At 35.3% G+C, this 16,618-nt stretch overlaps 1 protein-coding gene across 9 annotated transcripts in view; it reads left to right on the forward strand.

Moving 5' to 3' along the window:
- OSBPL1A (oxysterol binding protein like 1A) overlaps nt 1-16,618 on the forward strand; it is a 228,127-nt gene that overhangs the window by 168,116 nt on the left and 43,393 nt on the right. The window lies entirely within an intron of this gene.

Below are 16,618 nucleotides of genomic sequence, written 5' to 3' on the forward strand. Positions count from 1 at the left end.
TTTTGGTCTCACATTCCTTGATATTAATCAGTTGGGTTATTTTTTTTCCAACACTTAAAAATTGCAAATGTGTGTGTGTCTACACATGCATATTTAGAGTAGGGATGATTCTCTTTAAAATTTTTAATTGAGGATGCATTCATATGTTTCAAAGTTCAGAAATGTGTAATAGGGCATACTTTGCAAATTTTACCTCACTTTTTAAGCTAGCCATGCATCTTCCTTTCCTCAAATGGAATCATTATTATTACATATAATATTGTTTCTTCATATAAGTGCTAGAAAATGCATACATATAGTTCTTGACCCTGCTTTTAAGTGTGTGTGTGTGTGTGTGTGTGTATATATATACATACATATATATATAAAAGTATTCAACAAAATATATATTCAATTCTATTCAAGATGCTGAGGTTACAAAAATGAACAAAGTCCTTCGTCCTGTGGAGTTTCCTTTTCTGAGCTGAGGGAGATTTAACACCTTTCTGTGTATTTAAGGTTTATTTGTATTTCTTTTTCTGTGAGTTGCACTTGTGCCCATTTTCTATAGGAGTGTTAAACTCACCAATTTTCAGTACTCTATAGTATCATTGGAGAAACTAGCTTTTAAATGTAATGGGCTTTTTTCCATGTTTGCTGAAGGGAAAGATAATTCTTAGAATTTTTAATTCTTAACACATAGTGGAAAATACATTTACTAAAACTTTAATAAATGACACTGTTAATCCTATTTTTGTTTCTGAATTTTACACACATATGTATATATGCTCTTTGAGGGGTGCTGGGTGACTCAGTCAGTTAAGCATCTGCCTTGGGCTCAGATCATGGTTCTGGGAATGAGCCCTGCTCATGGGAATCCTGCTTCTCCTTCTCCTCCTCACTTGTGCTCTCTCTCACTGTCTCTCTCTCTCTCTCTCTCTCTCTCTCTCAAATAAGATCTTTAAAAAAAAGAAAGAAGGAAGGAAGGAAGGAAGGAAGGAAAGAAAGAAATAAGTGAATTAGAACAATGTAGGTATTAAGAGCTACCTGGGTTTGAATCCGATATCTACCACGTTTCTGACCTAAGCAAGTTATATATTTTTTTGAAACTCAATTTCCTCATCTGTGAAATGGATGTAATAACAGGGCCTGCCTTACTGGTTTATGATAATTAAAGAGATAATCAGTGCTAAGCACTCTTAGTGATTTTTGGCTAATTAAATGTCAGGTGCTGTTACAAGTAGAAAACTGATAAATCCTCAGCAAAAACAGATAAGTGGAATAGTTTTCTTCCTTTCTTTTAACTTAAAAGGTCTTTGGATGCGTTTAAGAAGTTTACATTGTCCTTTGAAAATGAAATTTGGGGAAGAGGTAGCTGAAATGAAAGTGTTGATCTTGGAATAACATTATTACCTTTGGTAAATGTGAAATAAGGAAAATTGTCCCCACGTTTAAGGTCTCCTGTGGTTGATTTCCATTATATTTTACAACGATACAGTTAAACTGAAACATGGCTTTTCTTTCTATTGTGAGTAGAAAGGTGTGCCTGGCCTCCATAAAGCTGGTTGTAAACTTATATTGTCAGAAGTGTAAACAAGAGGTGACTGGAGGCTTAAAGCTCTGTTGTTCATTCCTTGGTCCCTTGAGATTACTTTCCCCACACAGAGATCTCATTACTTCTCCTTTTGATCCCTAGGCTTTTTGAATCTCTTAGGTAAATATCCAATTCCTATTTCAAGTTTGCTTTATATATACTTATAATCCTCAGAATATCAAAAGGAAGAAGTTAACTGTTTAATAAAATGGACATTCTTGCTTGGCATCTTGCTCTATTTGGACATACACCCTCCAGGTGAACACAGGGTTTTGAATCCCTAGGAAATATCTTTCAAGATAACTTAGTCTTTTAATGCCCTGCCTTTTTCTCCTTACTTGATACATTTCTTAGTTCCAGTAATTCATGTGTTAGAAATCTATCTTGACTTCTGATCCATATGGGACTTGGTCTTTACAAATATATTGAAGTATCTCCTTCCCATCGGAGCTGTGCTAATCTAAATTTTGCCTAAAGGAGAAAGCTGCCTCTGGGGACAGACAGTTTTTCAGTATTGTTTGCTTTGCTTTGTTAGCTTAGGAGGAACTTTCCTCTTTCAGGAAACATCATATATGATAACAAGGATTTCCAAGGTAAAATAAACTGAGAAGTAATTGCTTTAAAAATACTGAGTTCCTTTAACAGTTTGTTCCTCTTTGCACCATTAAATCTTCAGAGAAACATGGTTTTTATACAACTCTTTCAAAACTTATTGACTGCTTAAAATATAATATATCCTAATCATAGAATATAATCTGTTGAGTCATGTTGCTGTAACACGATGTGGAGGCAGGATTTGAAATCTTAGGTTGAAATTCCATGTTGCCATTGTAAATATTCTCAAAGCCAGTTCCTTGTAAATTCAGCAGTGACTCCCATAAATTACATATCCTGGTTCTTAACCAGGAAATGTTGTGCCAGTGCATCTGACAATGTGGAAAGTGTAAATAACTGTTATCAAGAATGCATACTATTATGATGGAATAATGATCTAAGTAGATAATGTAATACATGGTACAGCAGGGTACAGCCAACTTTTGGGAAGAGGTGAGAGAGAACATAACATCACACCAGGGCTGAAGTAAAGTAGTGTCCTTGCTGGACCATAGGAGAGCACGTTTGAGGCAGTTAGCTATTCTCAGGAAAACAGGCTTCTGTGGGTGAACCTTACCACAGTAGATAAGTGATAACCATAGATTCTTCACAGTATTCTTTTGCTTTGGTGCTTTGGCATTTTCAGTCTCTTAATACCTTAAGTATATTGCTACACATTCTAGTAGCTGAATGTATGACCTGATCAGAAGGTGATTAAGAACCATCAGCGTAATGTGCTTTCTCTTCTCTTTAGAGTTTTGTTCTGGCTCTGTGACATAGTACAGCTGTCTGGCTTTAGTAAGCATGTAATCTTTCCATACCTCAGCTGCTTGCTCTCTAAAGTGGGCAGTGTCCCACAGAAGTACAGTCGGGGTAGCAGGATGGCTAGAACCTGGGTCTGTCAGTTTCTGAAGCTGCTGTCTTCCAAATGTATTATATCAACTTCAAACCCAGGGCTGTTTACAATATTCTGCACAATATTAATGGCTATAGTTCACATTTGAGTTATAAATTGATGTATATAAAGTACTTTTACAAGCTCGATAGCTTTTGATTCACGAAATATCTATCAGTTATAGGAAGGGCAGGGATTATCATATCCTCAATTTTATGAATGAAGAAATTGAATCGCAGAAAGTTTTATTTTTTTTTATTAGTGTTCAGTTTGCCAACATATAGCATAACACCCAGTGCTCATCCTGTCCAGTGCCCCCCTCAGTGCCCATCACCCAGTCACCCCATCCCCCCGCCCACCTCCCCTTCTACTACCCCTTGTTCATTTCCCAGAGTTAGGTGTCTCTCATGTTCTGTCTCCCTCACTGATATTTCCCACTCATTTTCTCTCCTTTCCCCTTTATTCCCTTTCACTAATTTTTATATTCCCCAAATGAATGAGACCATATGTTTGTCCTTCTCCAATTGACTTACTTCACTCAGCATAATACCCTCCAGTTCCATCCACGTCGAAGCAAATGGTGGGTATTTGTCGTTTCTAAAGGCTGAGTAATATTCCATTGTATACATAGACCACATCTTCTTTATCCATTCATCTTTTGATGGACGCTGAGGCTCCTTCCACAGTTGGCTATTGTGGACATTGCTGCTATGAACATTGGGGTGCAGGTGTCCCAGCATTTCACTGCATCTGTATCTTTGGGGTAAATCCCCAGCAGGAATCACAGAAAATTTAATTAACTTGTCCCAAATCACTTAGCCAATCAATGATAGGATCTGCGCTCAAACCAGGTTTCCTAATTTCAGAGCCTCTATGCTTTTCTTAAAATTTAGAATCTTTATAGATATTTAGAATAACAGAAATTTATATACCTAGACAAAGGCTTCTTAGTCTGAAATTTAAGATAATTTGTCCCAGTCTTTAATTCAGTTCTGCTTGTTTCTTTTATGTAATAATTTACTATGAATGAACAACATAGTTCCAAAGCCTTTATTAAGCATGTTTCTGGTGTTGGCTCAATGCTGGATGGTATTACAAATTAAAATGGACATGCAACCTTATAAATTTCTGGGCCTTTGTAAGTTTCCACTTGTATTAACATGAGCATGCAAAAGAACACATGAACATATTGAAAGTTCTGCCAATTTTAAACAGATCTGGTATCTGTTCTTAAGCAGTCCTAGAGGGGAAAAAAAAATCATTTTCTTTTCCTTTAACCTCCATTATCTACTGACTTCCTGCCAAAGGTAGAGTACTCCAAAGGATGCAGGAATAATTACAGGTGTAATGTTTTTGTAGAAATGACTTGTTTTTCCTCAGCAATTATACATTGTCTTATTAGTGAAAACCAAGCGTTTTTTTTTTTTTCCTTCAGTATATGATTGATATAATCTGTCAGAACAAGAAAATATCAGAAGGCCAGGTATACTACTTGGATCTGATTGTGCATTTTAGGGTACTGTGTAGTCTTTCTTAGCAGAAGAAACCTACTTAGGAAAGAGGAAGAATGCTATCATTTACAGTACAGGTATTCCACTATGCCCAAAGCAATCAGAAAGGAAACCAAAGGGAAACTAACATACATTTTGAATAACACCATGGAGGTTATTATATGTCACAGAGCAGGAAGGAACTAGAAATTCAACTATCCCTAGAAATTCTGTCTTGATGGTAAGCAGTCAGAAGCATCTCAGATCATTTAAAAAAAAAAAAAAAGGAAGTTAAATCAGGCTGTTGAACTGGCTAAAGCAGATCACAGTCAAATTGTTATAGTCATTCTAAAAATGTAGGTGTGGCTTAAAGGGAAATAAGCCTAAAAGGTCCAGATCCATGGAAAGGGAGTGGTATTGGCACCTCTATCATGCAGTCCACCTTCGCTTCTCTTTGTGTCTTGTAACTATTTTTTGCATAGTCCCCCACTCTTGTTTCAGGGATCCAAAGCACTTGTCTACAATGTTCAGGTAACATACAGCCCATTAAACACATTCTTGCTCCAGAGTTGTGTTCAAGGATCAGCTGTGGTCATTATGTACTCAGATCTACTCTGGGTTCTCACCATGCCTTGCACTGCCTATCCAGTGAGAGCATATTTCAGGTTCCAAGACAGTACATTCCTTAGTATAAAGTCTAAGAAAATGCTTTTTCTTTCTTTAAGGAAAAAAAAAAAAGTCTGATATAGGCAGGAAAGTTGTATTTTCCTTGCCCTGCCAACAAAATTGCTAGCAATAAAACAGTCCCATTTCCTTTATGAAATGTGGGGAAATATTAGAAGATTCTGCTCACCATCTTGATGACTTTCTGCTCCTTAGCTGTTCACATTCTGAGGCTTAGGTAAGTAAGCCTTTTTGTGAGACAGGAAGGAAGATCATTGGCTCTGTTCTATGCCATACACACCATGGCATTTCATCAGTTTCTGTGTCATTAAAACCACTTCCTCTAGGTCAAAACGGCCTTACCACGATTTGCTTACTTTGCTTCATGTCAGTTACTTCATATCTGTTCTAGTACCTATTGCATGAAATCTAGTTACTCCTAGAGATAAGGATGAGAATCCTGTCCCTGGGCGAAGAAGGTCCATTTTTCTGTCCTTCCTCTCAACTAATGCTGAGCACTGTGAAGTAGGCCTAAAGTGATGGGTCCAGCTGCCCAAAAGGACATCTTTCAAAACCGAAAGACTAGTTCCTAGGTACAGTAGTCCCTCTTAATCTGCAGGGCAGCGGGTACTTTCTAAGATCACCAGTGGGTATCTGAAACCACAGGTAGTACCAAACCCTATGTACACTATGTTTTTTTCTATACATACACACCTGTGATAAATTTATAAATTAGGCACAGTAAAAGATTAATAGGAAATTACAATATGCTGTAATGAAAGGTATGTGAATGTATTCTTATGTCAAGATGGCTTACTATACTGTATTCATCCTTTTAGTGATGATGTAAGATGATAAAAATGCCTTCATGAAAAGGTGTGAGGTGAATGACTTAAGTATTATGACATAGCATTAGGCTGCTATTGACTTTGTGACAATAAATCAGGAGGATCTCTGCTTTCAGACATTGAAATTGCTGCAGAAAGTGAAACCACGAATCAGGGGAGACTACTTTAAGTTCTCATCAGTCTGTTTTGGCTTGGAAATGTGATGATTTTATAGGCTCTCCTGTTAATTCAGTAGTGGTGATACTAACAGGAGTAGGAAGTAAACTTACTATGTTACTAAATTGATCAGTGAATCCTAAATTTTAGAAAGCCAGCATGAAAACAGTCTGAAATTCTGAATATGTGATTTTGACTTAAAATCAAAACAAGTAAAATGTCTCATAAAACAACTATAACTATCTAACCTCTTTGCTATGCAGAGCCAGATTATTTTTTGGTTAGGTTTTATTTATTCACAAGATACACAGATAGAGAGGCAGAGAGAGAAGCAGACTCCATGCAGAGAGCCCGATGTTGGACTCAATTATGGGACTCTGGGATCACACCCTGGGCTGAAGGCAAACGCTTACCCACTGAGCCACCCAGGCATCCTCAGAGCCAGATTTACTAAAATTTATTAATCATAAACATTTTCTAATTTAAAAAATGAAAAATCTCAAGTTAGAAAAATATATAGCAAAATCAAATAGTAATATTTAGTAACTACATAAAATTATCCCAGTAAACTTAAAATAAGAAACTAAGTTGTTAGATTTTTTAAAAGATGTGCAATAATTAGAAAGACATATGACTAGTCTTAAAGTTCTCTTAGACTTGTACCAACTTGCTTCCAAGATTCGAGGCTAATTTTAGCTGGAGATGTCTCAGAGCAGGTTAAATAGCCAGCTGTCAGCTAACCCCATCACCTTAACATCTGACTCAGCCCTAAGTAATGGCACTGGCTGATAAGAGGCTTCAGAATGGCATTCTAGTTATGCAGAGAAAACTGAATTCAAACTTGGAAGTTGGTAGAAGGTACATTACAGTATCAGTCATGCAAGAAAAGGTTTGTAAGTGATGCGGTCTTTTTTTTTAAAGACCTGTCAAAGCTCACTTTTATTAAAATGAAGATAGGTAGGATTTGGGGATTTAACTCCCCTGTGTAGGTAAATCTTACGTATTTTAATTATGTTGACTTTAATATATTAAGTTTATAAAATATTTCATATATAAGATACATTCAAAGACCTTTCCCCTCCAAAGATCTTAAATCTCCATATGTATTACAATTACAATTTTTTTAAAGATTTTATTTATTCATGAGAGACCCACAGAGAGAGAGAGAGAGGCAGAGACATAGGCAGAGGGAGAAGCAGGCCCTGTTCAGGGAGCCCGATGTGGGACCAGATCCCGGGACTCCTGGACCATACTTTGGGCCAAAGACAGGCGCTAAACCACCGAGCCACCCAGGGATCCCCCTAAATTACAATTTTAATTAATGTTACATGACTAAGGAACAACTATTTTTAAGACTATGGAAATAAATCTTAACTTCGGAGGGTAAACCTTATTTTCTTTAATTGTAAGACAGTATGATTTTCATAATATCAGATTGAAGCAATTGAGGCTGAAATTCTTTGAGTTGAGTGGCTGAAGAAACTAGTTTTACTCCCAGATTTAAACATTAAGATAATATGAAAAGCCATATTAATTTTTTTAGGCAATTAGGTAAACTACTATAGATGAATTATAGTTGGAAATTTTTAGTTTTATCTTATTAAAATACTTAATATTGGCTTCAAATATCTTAATGATTTCTTTTTTTTTTTTTAATTTTTATTTATTTATGATAGTCACAGAGAGAGAGAGAGAGAGAGAGAGGCAGAGACATAGGCAGAGGGAGAAGCAGGCTCCATGCACCGGGAGCCCGATGTGGGATTCGATCCCGGGTCTCCAGGATCCCGCCCTGGGCCAAAGGCAGGCACCAAACCGCTGCGCCACCCAGGGATCCCTCTTAATGATTTCTAATCTCTTTAAAGCTATTTAGATGAAGAAGCGCCAGGTTTTAAAGCAGAATCCAGAAAATGACCTTGTTCTTGTGATGGTATGTTCTTTTTTGTTTTTGTTTTTGTTTTTTTTTAAAGGGAGAGGGCCCAAGAGAGAGGGTTGGGGAGGGGAAAAGTAGAGGGAGAGAGAATCTTTTTTTTTTTTTTTTTTTTTTTGAGAGAGAATCTTAAACAGGTTGCACGCCCAGTGCAGAGCCCCACTCCTGGCTTGATCACATGACCCTGAGACGATGACCTGGGCTGAAATCAAGAGTAGGATGCTTAACCCACTGAGCCATCCTGGTGCCCTCAGAAAATTTTGAAACAGAAGTATCTCAACTATAAATGTTCTTAAATATTTTATTGATCCTGCCTTCTGTTATCCCCAAAACCAGTCATAGTAGTTGAAATTCAATGAGTATTTGTGAAATGAATGTTTGTAGGTTTTTTTAATTTTCACTTGATAATTTTTAAAAATTTTTGTTGTAGTTGACATATAATGTTATACTAGTCTTAGGTGGACAACAGTGATTCAACATTTCTGTAATGCTCACCACAATAAGTCTAGTTACCATCACCATACAACATTATTGTAGTATTATTGACTGTCTTCCCTATGCTTCCTTTTTATCCCTGTGGATCATTTTTTTTTAACTGGAAGTATATACCTCTTAATCATCTTCTCTTATTTTGCCTATCCTCCACCTCCCTCTTCTCTGGCAACCACCAGTTTGTTCTCTACATTTATGACTCTGTTGCTGTTTTATTTGTTCATTTGTCATGAGTGGAATCATGTGGTATTTGTCTTTCTCTAACAGTTTTCACTTAGCATAATATGCTCTAGGCCCATCCACATTATCACAAACAGCAAGAGCTCATTCTTTCTTATGACTGAGTAATATTCCATTATATATACACCACATCTTCTTTATCCATTTACCAGTGGACACTTAGGTTGCCTCCATATCTTGGCTATAGTGATAATGCTGCAATGAATATGGGGGTGTGTATATCTTTGAATTAGTGTTTTGGTTTCTTCAGAAAAATACCTAGAAGTGAATTGCTGGATCACCTGGTAGTTCTACTTTTAATTTTTTAAGGAACCTCCATACTGTTCTCCACAGTGGCTACACCAATTTACATACCAACCAACAATGCATGAAGATTCCCTTTTCTCCACATCCTTGCCAACATTTGTCATTTCTAGTCTTTTTGATAATGGCTGTTCTGATGGATGTGAGGTGATATATCATTGTGGTTTTGATTTGCATTTTTATGATGAGTGATGTTGAGTGTCTTTTCATGTGTCTTACCCATCTGTATGTTGTTTTTGGAAAAGTATTAAGGTCTTCTGCCCGCTTTTACTTTTTTTTGTGTGTTTGTGTTGTGTAAGTTCTTTATACATTTTGGATATTAACCCCTTACCCAGATATAATATTTGCAAATACCTTCTTTCACTTATTTTGTTGATGATTTCCTTTGCAAAAGCTTTTCATTTTGATGTAGTACCAATAGTTTGCTTTTGTTGCCCTAGTCTGAGGAGACATATCAAAAAAAATACTACTAAGACTGATGTTCAAGAGTCTATTGCTTGTGTTTTCTTCTAGGAGTTTTATGGTTTCCAGTCTTACATTTAAGCTTTTAATCCAGTTTGGTTTTGTATATGGTGTAAGAAAGTGTTCAGTTTTATTTTTTTATATGTAGCTATTCAGTTTTCCCAGCACCATTTATTGAGGAGACTGTCTTTTCTCCATTGTATGTTCTTGCCTCTTTCGTGGTAGATTTATTGACCATATAGACATGGGTTTATTTCTGGGCTCTCTGTTCTACTGATTTGAGTCTTTTTGTGCCAGTATCCCACTGTTTTGATTACCGTAGCTTTGGTGGTATATTTTGAAATCAGGGAGCGTGATACCTATAGCTTCTTTTCCAATATTGCTTTGGCAGTTTGGGGTCTTGTGTGGTTCCAAGCAAATTTTAAGATTTTTTGTTCTAGCTCTGTGGAGCTTGTCACTGGTATTTTGATAGAGACTACACTGAATCTGTAAATAACTTGGGGTATTACAGACATTTTGGTAATATTAGTTGTTCCAGCCTATGAACATGGAGTATCTTTCCATTTACATGTGTCATTGACAGTTTCCTGCATCAGTATCTTACAGTTTTCAGAGCATAAGTCTTTCACCAAATTGGTTAAATTTATTCCTAGTAATTTTTATTCTTTTTGATGAAGTTATAAATGAGATATTTAAAATTTCTCTTTCTGCTACTTCATTATTAGTATAAAAAATGACATATTTCTTTGTATTTTGTACACTGCAACTTGACTATATCAATTCTAATGGTTTTTTTGGTAGAGTCTTTAGTGTTTTCTCTATATAGTATCAGGTCATCTGCTGATAGTGACAGTTTTACTTCTTCATTAACCAATTGGATGACATTTTTTCTTGTCTGATTGCTGTGGCTGGGACTTGCAGTACTATGTTGAATGAAAATAATGAGAGAGGGCATCTTTGTTTTATTTCTGATTGTAAAATTTCCAGCTTTTCACCGTGTAATATGATATTAGCTGTGTGTTTATCATATATAGTCTTTATCATGTGAGGTATGATTCCTGTATACCACCACGTTGTTGAGAGTTTTTGTCATAAATGGATGTTTTATTTTGTCAGATGCTTTTTCTGCATCTATTGAGATAAGCATATGAGTTTCACCCTTCATTTTGTTAATATGGTGTATCATATTGATTGATTTGTGGATATTGAACCATCCTGCATCCCTGGAATAAATCCCACTTGATCATGCTGTATAATCCTTTTAATGTATTGTTAAATTTGACTTGCTAATACTTTGTTGAGAATTTTTACATCTTTGTTCTTCAGGGATATATTGGCCTGTAATTTTCTTTTTTTTGTAGTGTCTTTGTCTGGCTTTGGTACCAGGGTAATTCTGGCTTCAGAACAAACCTGGAAATGTTCCTTCCTCTTCCATTTTTTGGAATAGTTTGAGAAATATAGGTATTAACTCTTTAAATGTTTTATAGAATTCAGCTGTGATTCATTTGGTTCTGAACTTTTGTTGGGAGTTTGATTGCTAATTCATTTTTATTACTTCTGTTCAGATTTTTGGTTTCTGATTCAGTCTTGGAAGATTGTCTGTTTCTAGGAATTTAACCATTTCTTCTAGAGTGTTCAATTTGTTGGCAGATAATTGCAATAGTTTCTTACAGCCTCTTGTATTTCTGTGGTGTTGGCTGTGGTTTTTCTTCTTTCATTTCTGATTTTATTTGGGGGGTGCTTTCTTTTTTTCTTGAGGCTGGCTAAAAGTTTATTTTCTCTACCTATTCAAAGAACTATCTCTTATTTTCATTGATCTTTTCTATTATCTTTCTGGTTTCTATTTCATTTATTTACACTCTGATGTTTGTTTTATTATTTATTTATTTGCTTGCTTGCTTATAGTAACTTCGGGCTTTGTTCTTCCTATAGTTCTGTTTTTTTCTTCCTATAATTCTTTTAGCTGTAAGATTAAATTATTTGAGATATTTCTTTTTAAGGAGGGCCTGTATCACTATAAGCTTCCTTAATAGAACTGCTTATGCTGTACTCCTAGATTTTGGAACATTGCGTTAACATTTTTATTTGTCTCAAAGTAATTTTTGATTTCCTGTTTGATTTCTTTGTTGACCTTCCATTGTTTAGTAGAACTTTGTTTACCCCTCATGCATTTTTTTCCAGTTTTTTCTTGTCATTGATTCTAGTTTCATACTGTTGTAGTCGTGGGGCACTTAGGTTGTGCAGTCAGTTAAGCTGTCAGCTCTTGGTTTCAGCTCAGGTCATGAGATTGAGTCCCATGTCACGCTGTGTGCTAAGCACAGAGTCTGCTTAAGATTCTCTTTTCCTCTCTCTCTGCCTGCTCTGCCCCTGCTTTCTCTCAAATAAATAAATCTTAAAAAAAAAAACTTCATAACGGTTATAGTTGCAAAATATACTTGACATGGTTTATCTTAAATCTATTGTTTTATGGCCTATCTTGTGATCTACCTGGAGAATATTCCATGTCCACTTGAAAAGATTGTATATTTGGGGATGGAGTGTTCTCTACATACCTGTTGAGTCCATATGGTCTAACGTGTCATTAGGCCACTGTTTTTTCTTTGATTTATATATGTTATATATATATATAGTCTGGATGATCTGTCATGATACTACTCTTATTTTTATTTGGAAAATGGAGTTATTTCTTCATTAAAAATGTCAATTTAACATGGATCATACTGTAATTAAATGAGTTAATAACTAAAAATTGTTTTAGAACTTTTTTCTAATATAGTTAGTAGTGGTAGTTATAATCCACAGTAAAAGATAACTCTTTGTGTCCTCAGTAATTTTTAAGAGTTAAATCGATCTTCAGAACAAAAAGTTTGAGAAATGCTGATCTGTACCAGTAAATTACATTGTCGGTTCTTTTTGTTTCTTTGTTGAAATAAAATGTGTATACGGTGAAATTCACAGATCTTAAATATAGGATTTGATGGGTTTTGGCAAATACACCTACCCATGTAACTAACACCCTAGTCAAGACACAGAACCTTTCCATCACTCCAGAAATTTCCCTCTGCCTTCCAGTCAGTCCTCATCCTCCACAGACCCTCACTGTTCTGATTTGTTACTGTACATCAATCTTAGCTGTTCTTAAAGTACATTATATATGGACTCATTGCAGTATATATTTCTTTTGAGACTAACTTTAATCACTCAACATAATGCTTCTAAGATTCATTCCTATTGTGTGTATCTGTGTTGTTTTTTTATTGTCGTGTGGCTGAATGTGCTATAATTTGCTTATCTGTATAGACTTGTTGACAGGTATTAGGGGTGTTTCTAGTTTGAAAGTGTTACGAATAAAGCTGCTTTAAATGTTCATACATGCATCTTTTTTATGGACATGCTTTCATTCTCTTCATTATATAGGAACCGAGTTTTGGGAGTCCTTAGGGCAAGTGTATGTTTAAGTCTATGAAATGTAACTGAACTGTTTCAAAGTCATTACATCATTTCTCAACACTATTGTGACACTTTCAGGTGCTCCTTGTACTCGCTAACCTTTGTTGTTTTATTGATATAACATAGTATCTCATTGTGGTTTTAATTTACATTTCCTAAATGATTTTGCGTGCTTGTTTATGTTGGTTAGCCATTTTTATATCTTTTGTGAGGTATCAGAAAGTTTTGCCTACTTTAAATTGTGTCTTTGTCTTACTGACTTGTAGAAATTCTATTTATATTCTGGATATAATCCTTTATCAAATATACATAGCACGAATATTTTCTCATAGTTTGAGACTTGCCTTTCCATTTGTTTAATGATGAACAGATGCTTTTAATATCTTATACTGGAGTTTTTAATTTTAATGAAATCCACGTTGTAATTTTTCTTGTTTACCTTAAGGCTTTTTGTTGTCTTCTCTAGGAATCTTTTTTTTAAAATTAATTAATTAATTATTGTTGTTATTTTTTTCTAGGAATCTTTATCCCAAACTTTGAACCACTACCTGTGGCACTCTCTAGTGTCACAGAACATGTGTGTTGTTCAGGTTAACTTCCTTAGTTTCTCAAAGTATACAAATAGCTTTTTAAAATCATTGTTACTGTGGAAGAATTATTTTGTATTAAAAATGCACTGTGGGGCAGTTTATTCAACACAGATTCCTAATTAATAGAAAAATAACTGGCATAAAGTTTATCTCAGAAACATTGACTATCTGTTGTGTTCTAATTGCCAGTTCAACAAAGCTTAGAATTTAGTGAATAATAAGAATTGAAGTAATTCTGGAACAACAGCCTTCCATGTTCTCAAGAAATAAATGGAGAGGTGAATAAGAGTGCATGTAGAAACTTACCCTTTCAGATATTAGAGAGAATGAATTGCACCTCCTATAGTTCTTTGTTCTAACCAGGAGCTAAGGGGTAGAAAGAAGTAGTACATTTCCAAAAATGAAACTTGATACTTTTTGCATAACTTGTAAATATGTTCCCCCAGTGATGAGAATGCATTTACCCAAGTGATACTTCTTTAAACATGACTTGCTTTCACCTTTTTTTTTTTTCAAATATTTTATTTATTTATTCATGAGAGACACAGAGAGAGGCAGAGACATAGACAGAGGGAGAAGCAGGCTCCATGCAGGGAGCCCAACATGGGATTCGATCCCAGGTCCCCAGGATCACGCCCTGGGCTGAAGGTGGCGATAAACCACTGAGCCACCTGGGCTTTCACCCTTTCTTAAAGATATTTATGAACTGTATTCCAGATGGACCATGTAAAAAATGTTTCAAGTAAGATTATCCATAATTTGTGAAAATGAAATGACTTTTTTATTACAGCCATAATTGACTCTTGTAACATTATTTTAAAATCTAATTTCAATTTTGTGAATTTAATTTTATAGTTTATTTCCAGTGGCAGTCTCCTTTGGAAAACTATTTCAGTTTGGGTGATTAGTAAGCATCAGTTGTATAATAGAAATTAAAGATGATTAGATTCAACTATAAGCTTTGTTCGTTAGACTTATACAGTTGATCCTTGAACAACATGGGTTTAAACTGTGGGTCCACTTGTATGTGGATTTTTTCAATCAACACCATGCCGTACTATGAATGTATTTTCTCTCTCGTGATATTCTTAACATTTTTTCAAGCTTACTTTATTGTAAGAATATAGTATATAATACATATAACATACAAAATATGTGCTAAACTGTTTATGTTATCCATAAGGCTTCTGGTCCAATAGTGGACTATTAGCGGTTAAGTTTTGGGAAGTCAGAAGTTATACACAGATCTTAAGCTGTGTGTGTGGGGGGGGCGGTTGGCATCCATAACCCCTTGGTTGTTCAAAGGTCACCTGTATTTAAATTGAGACTTGAGGAAGAAAGGATTTGGGTGGAGGGAGAAGAATTCTGTTAGTTGAGAAGAGTTATATAGTAAGTACATTCTGCAAATAGATATACACAGATAAGTTCAAAATATGTAATATAAGTATGCATACAAATTTTCAGCATTACAGTTAAAGATGTATTAAAATTGTTCTATGAAATTATTTTCTTAGATATTTAGTTCATTGATTTGATCTTGAATCAAACATGAGAATTAGATTTTTTGCTTTTCTGAATATCCAAATGAATATTCTACTTAAATTTATGATTCCCTCAATATTTAATATGAACAAATGTTTAAGTGTTAAGTACAAGTAAAAATATGTGTTAAGAAATCTGGTTTTGAAAATGTTTTCTTAAGTGACTTAGAGTAGAATTTGATTGTGTTCTTCATACTTCACTTGCTACTTACCCATATCTTTTTTTTCACTGTTTTTCTTTCTTTGGCCCATTTTAACTTGAGATGTTAGGGAAAACCACTAATTTTAATACACTGAGCATGTGGTAAATGCAAGATACTCTGTACTGTGAGGGATACAGAGGAGAATAAGACAATCCCTAATCTCGGGGAGATCACACTTCAGTGAGTGGGAGACATGTACACAAATAATGGGATAAATGAAGATAGGGAAAATAAAGAATTGTGAAATTAAGCAGTGTGTGAACACTAGCCTACCTCGGTGTTTTACATTATTAAAATGTAAGAGCTGCTTTTAAAATCCCCTTGCTGACAAGCAGCATGTTTGGTTCTTGATCATTTCTCAGATAGGTGCTGGAGAGAGACCTCAAGGGAGGAGGACCCATGCTTAAAGTCTCCCCGGAGTGATGTGTTTGATGAAAGGAGGTACCTTCTAGCCTGAAGATAGGAATCGGATTATTTTAAAAACACTGTCCTCAGCCCACCGGTATCCTGTCACAAGAGAGACCATTGGCTAAAGCAGTCATTGTCCTGCAGTGATTATTAATGGAATGATGAATTGTTTTTATCTTGTCCATAGAGAAAATAGTGAAAGATATCTATTTGTTTCAAATATAGATTATGATATAACTTGTATCGCCTCCCCAGACTTGGTTTGGCAAATTATACTATAAACAGGATCAGAAGACCAGGATAGATTTTGGAAAAAGTTTTCTGCAATGTAGGTGGTAAGTAAAATATTTATAATATGCAGAAAGCTCATACAAATTGAGAAGCTAATTTAGTAGGGAGATGATATCGCCAATGACTATGAATGTTTTCATACTAATTTTTATAAAAATACATATTTTATAAAAATAACAAGAAAAGTTTAAAATTTGTTAAGACTGATGTACAGGTAAGACTCTGAAACTTGGTTGCCGTGAGACTCTGAACTGTCCCAGGCATTAGTCTGTTCTCAGTACAGATTTAGCTGCTGCCAGATAAGGTGATTGTACAGCTGTGTAGTCTGGACTTGGAGGTTTGCCGCAGGTTGTGCAGGTAGGCTGTGACGAGAGTGTGGGCAGTGGCCCTGGTGGCATCCTGTGATTCTCTTCTATTCTCTGTGAGAAAGAGCCCACACTTGAGGATAATGCTATTTCAGGAAGCATTCAGCAAGACCTGTGTGGCTCATGT

Source organism: Canis lupus, chromosome 7 (assembly GCF_003254725.2).
Source record: "Canis lupus dingo isolate Sandy chromosome 7, ASM325472v2, whole genome shotgun sequence".
NCBI lineage: Eukaryota > Metazoa > Chordata > Mammalia > Carnivora > Canidae > Canis > Canis lupus.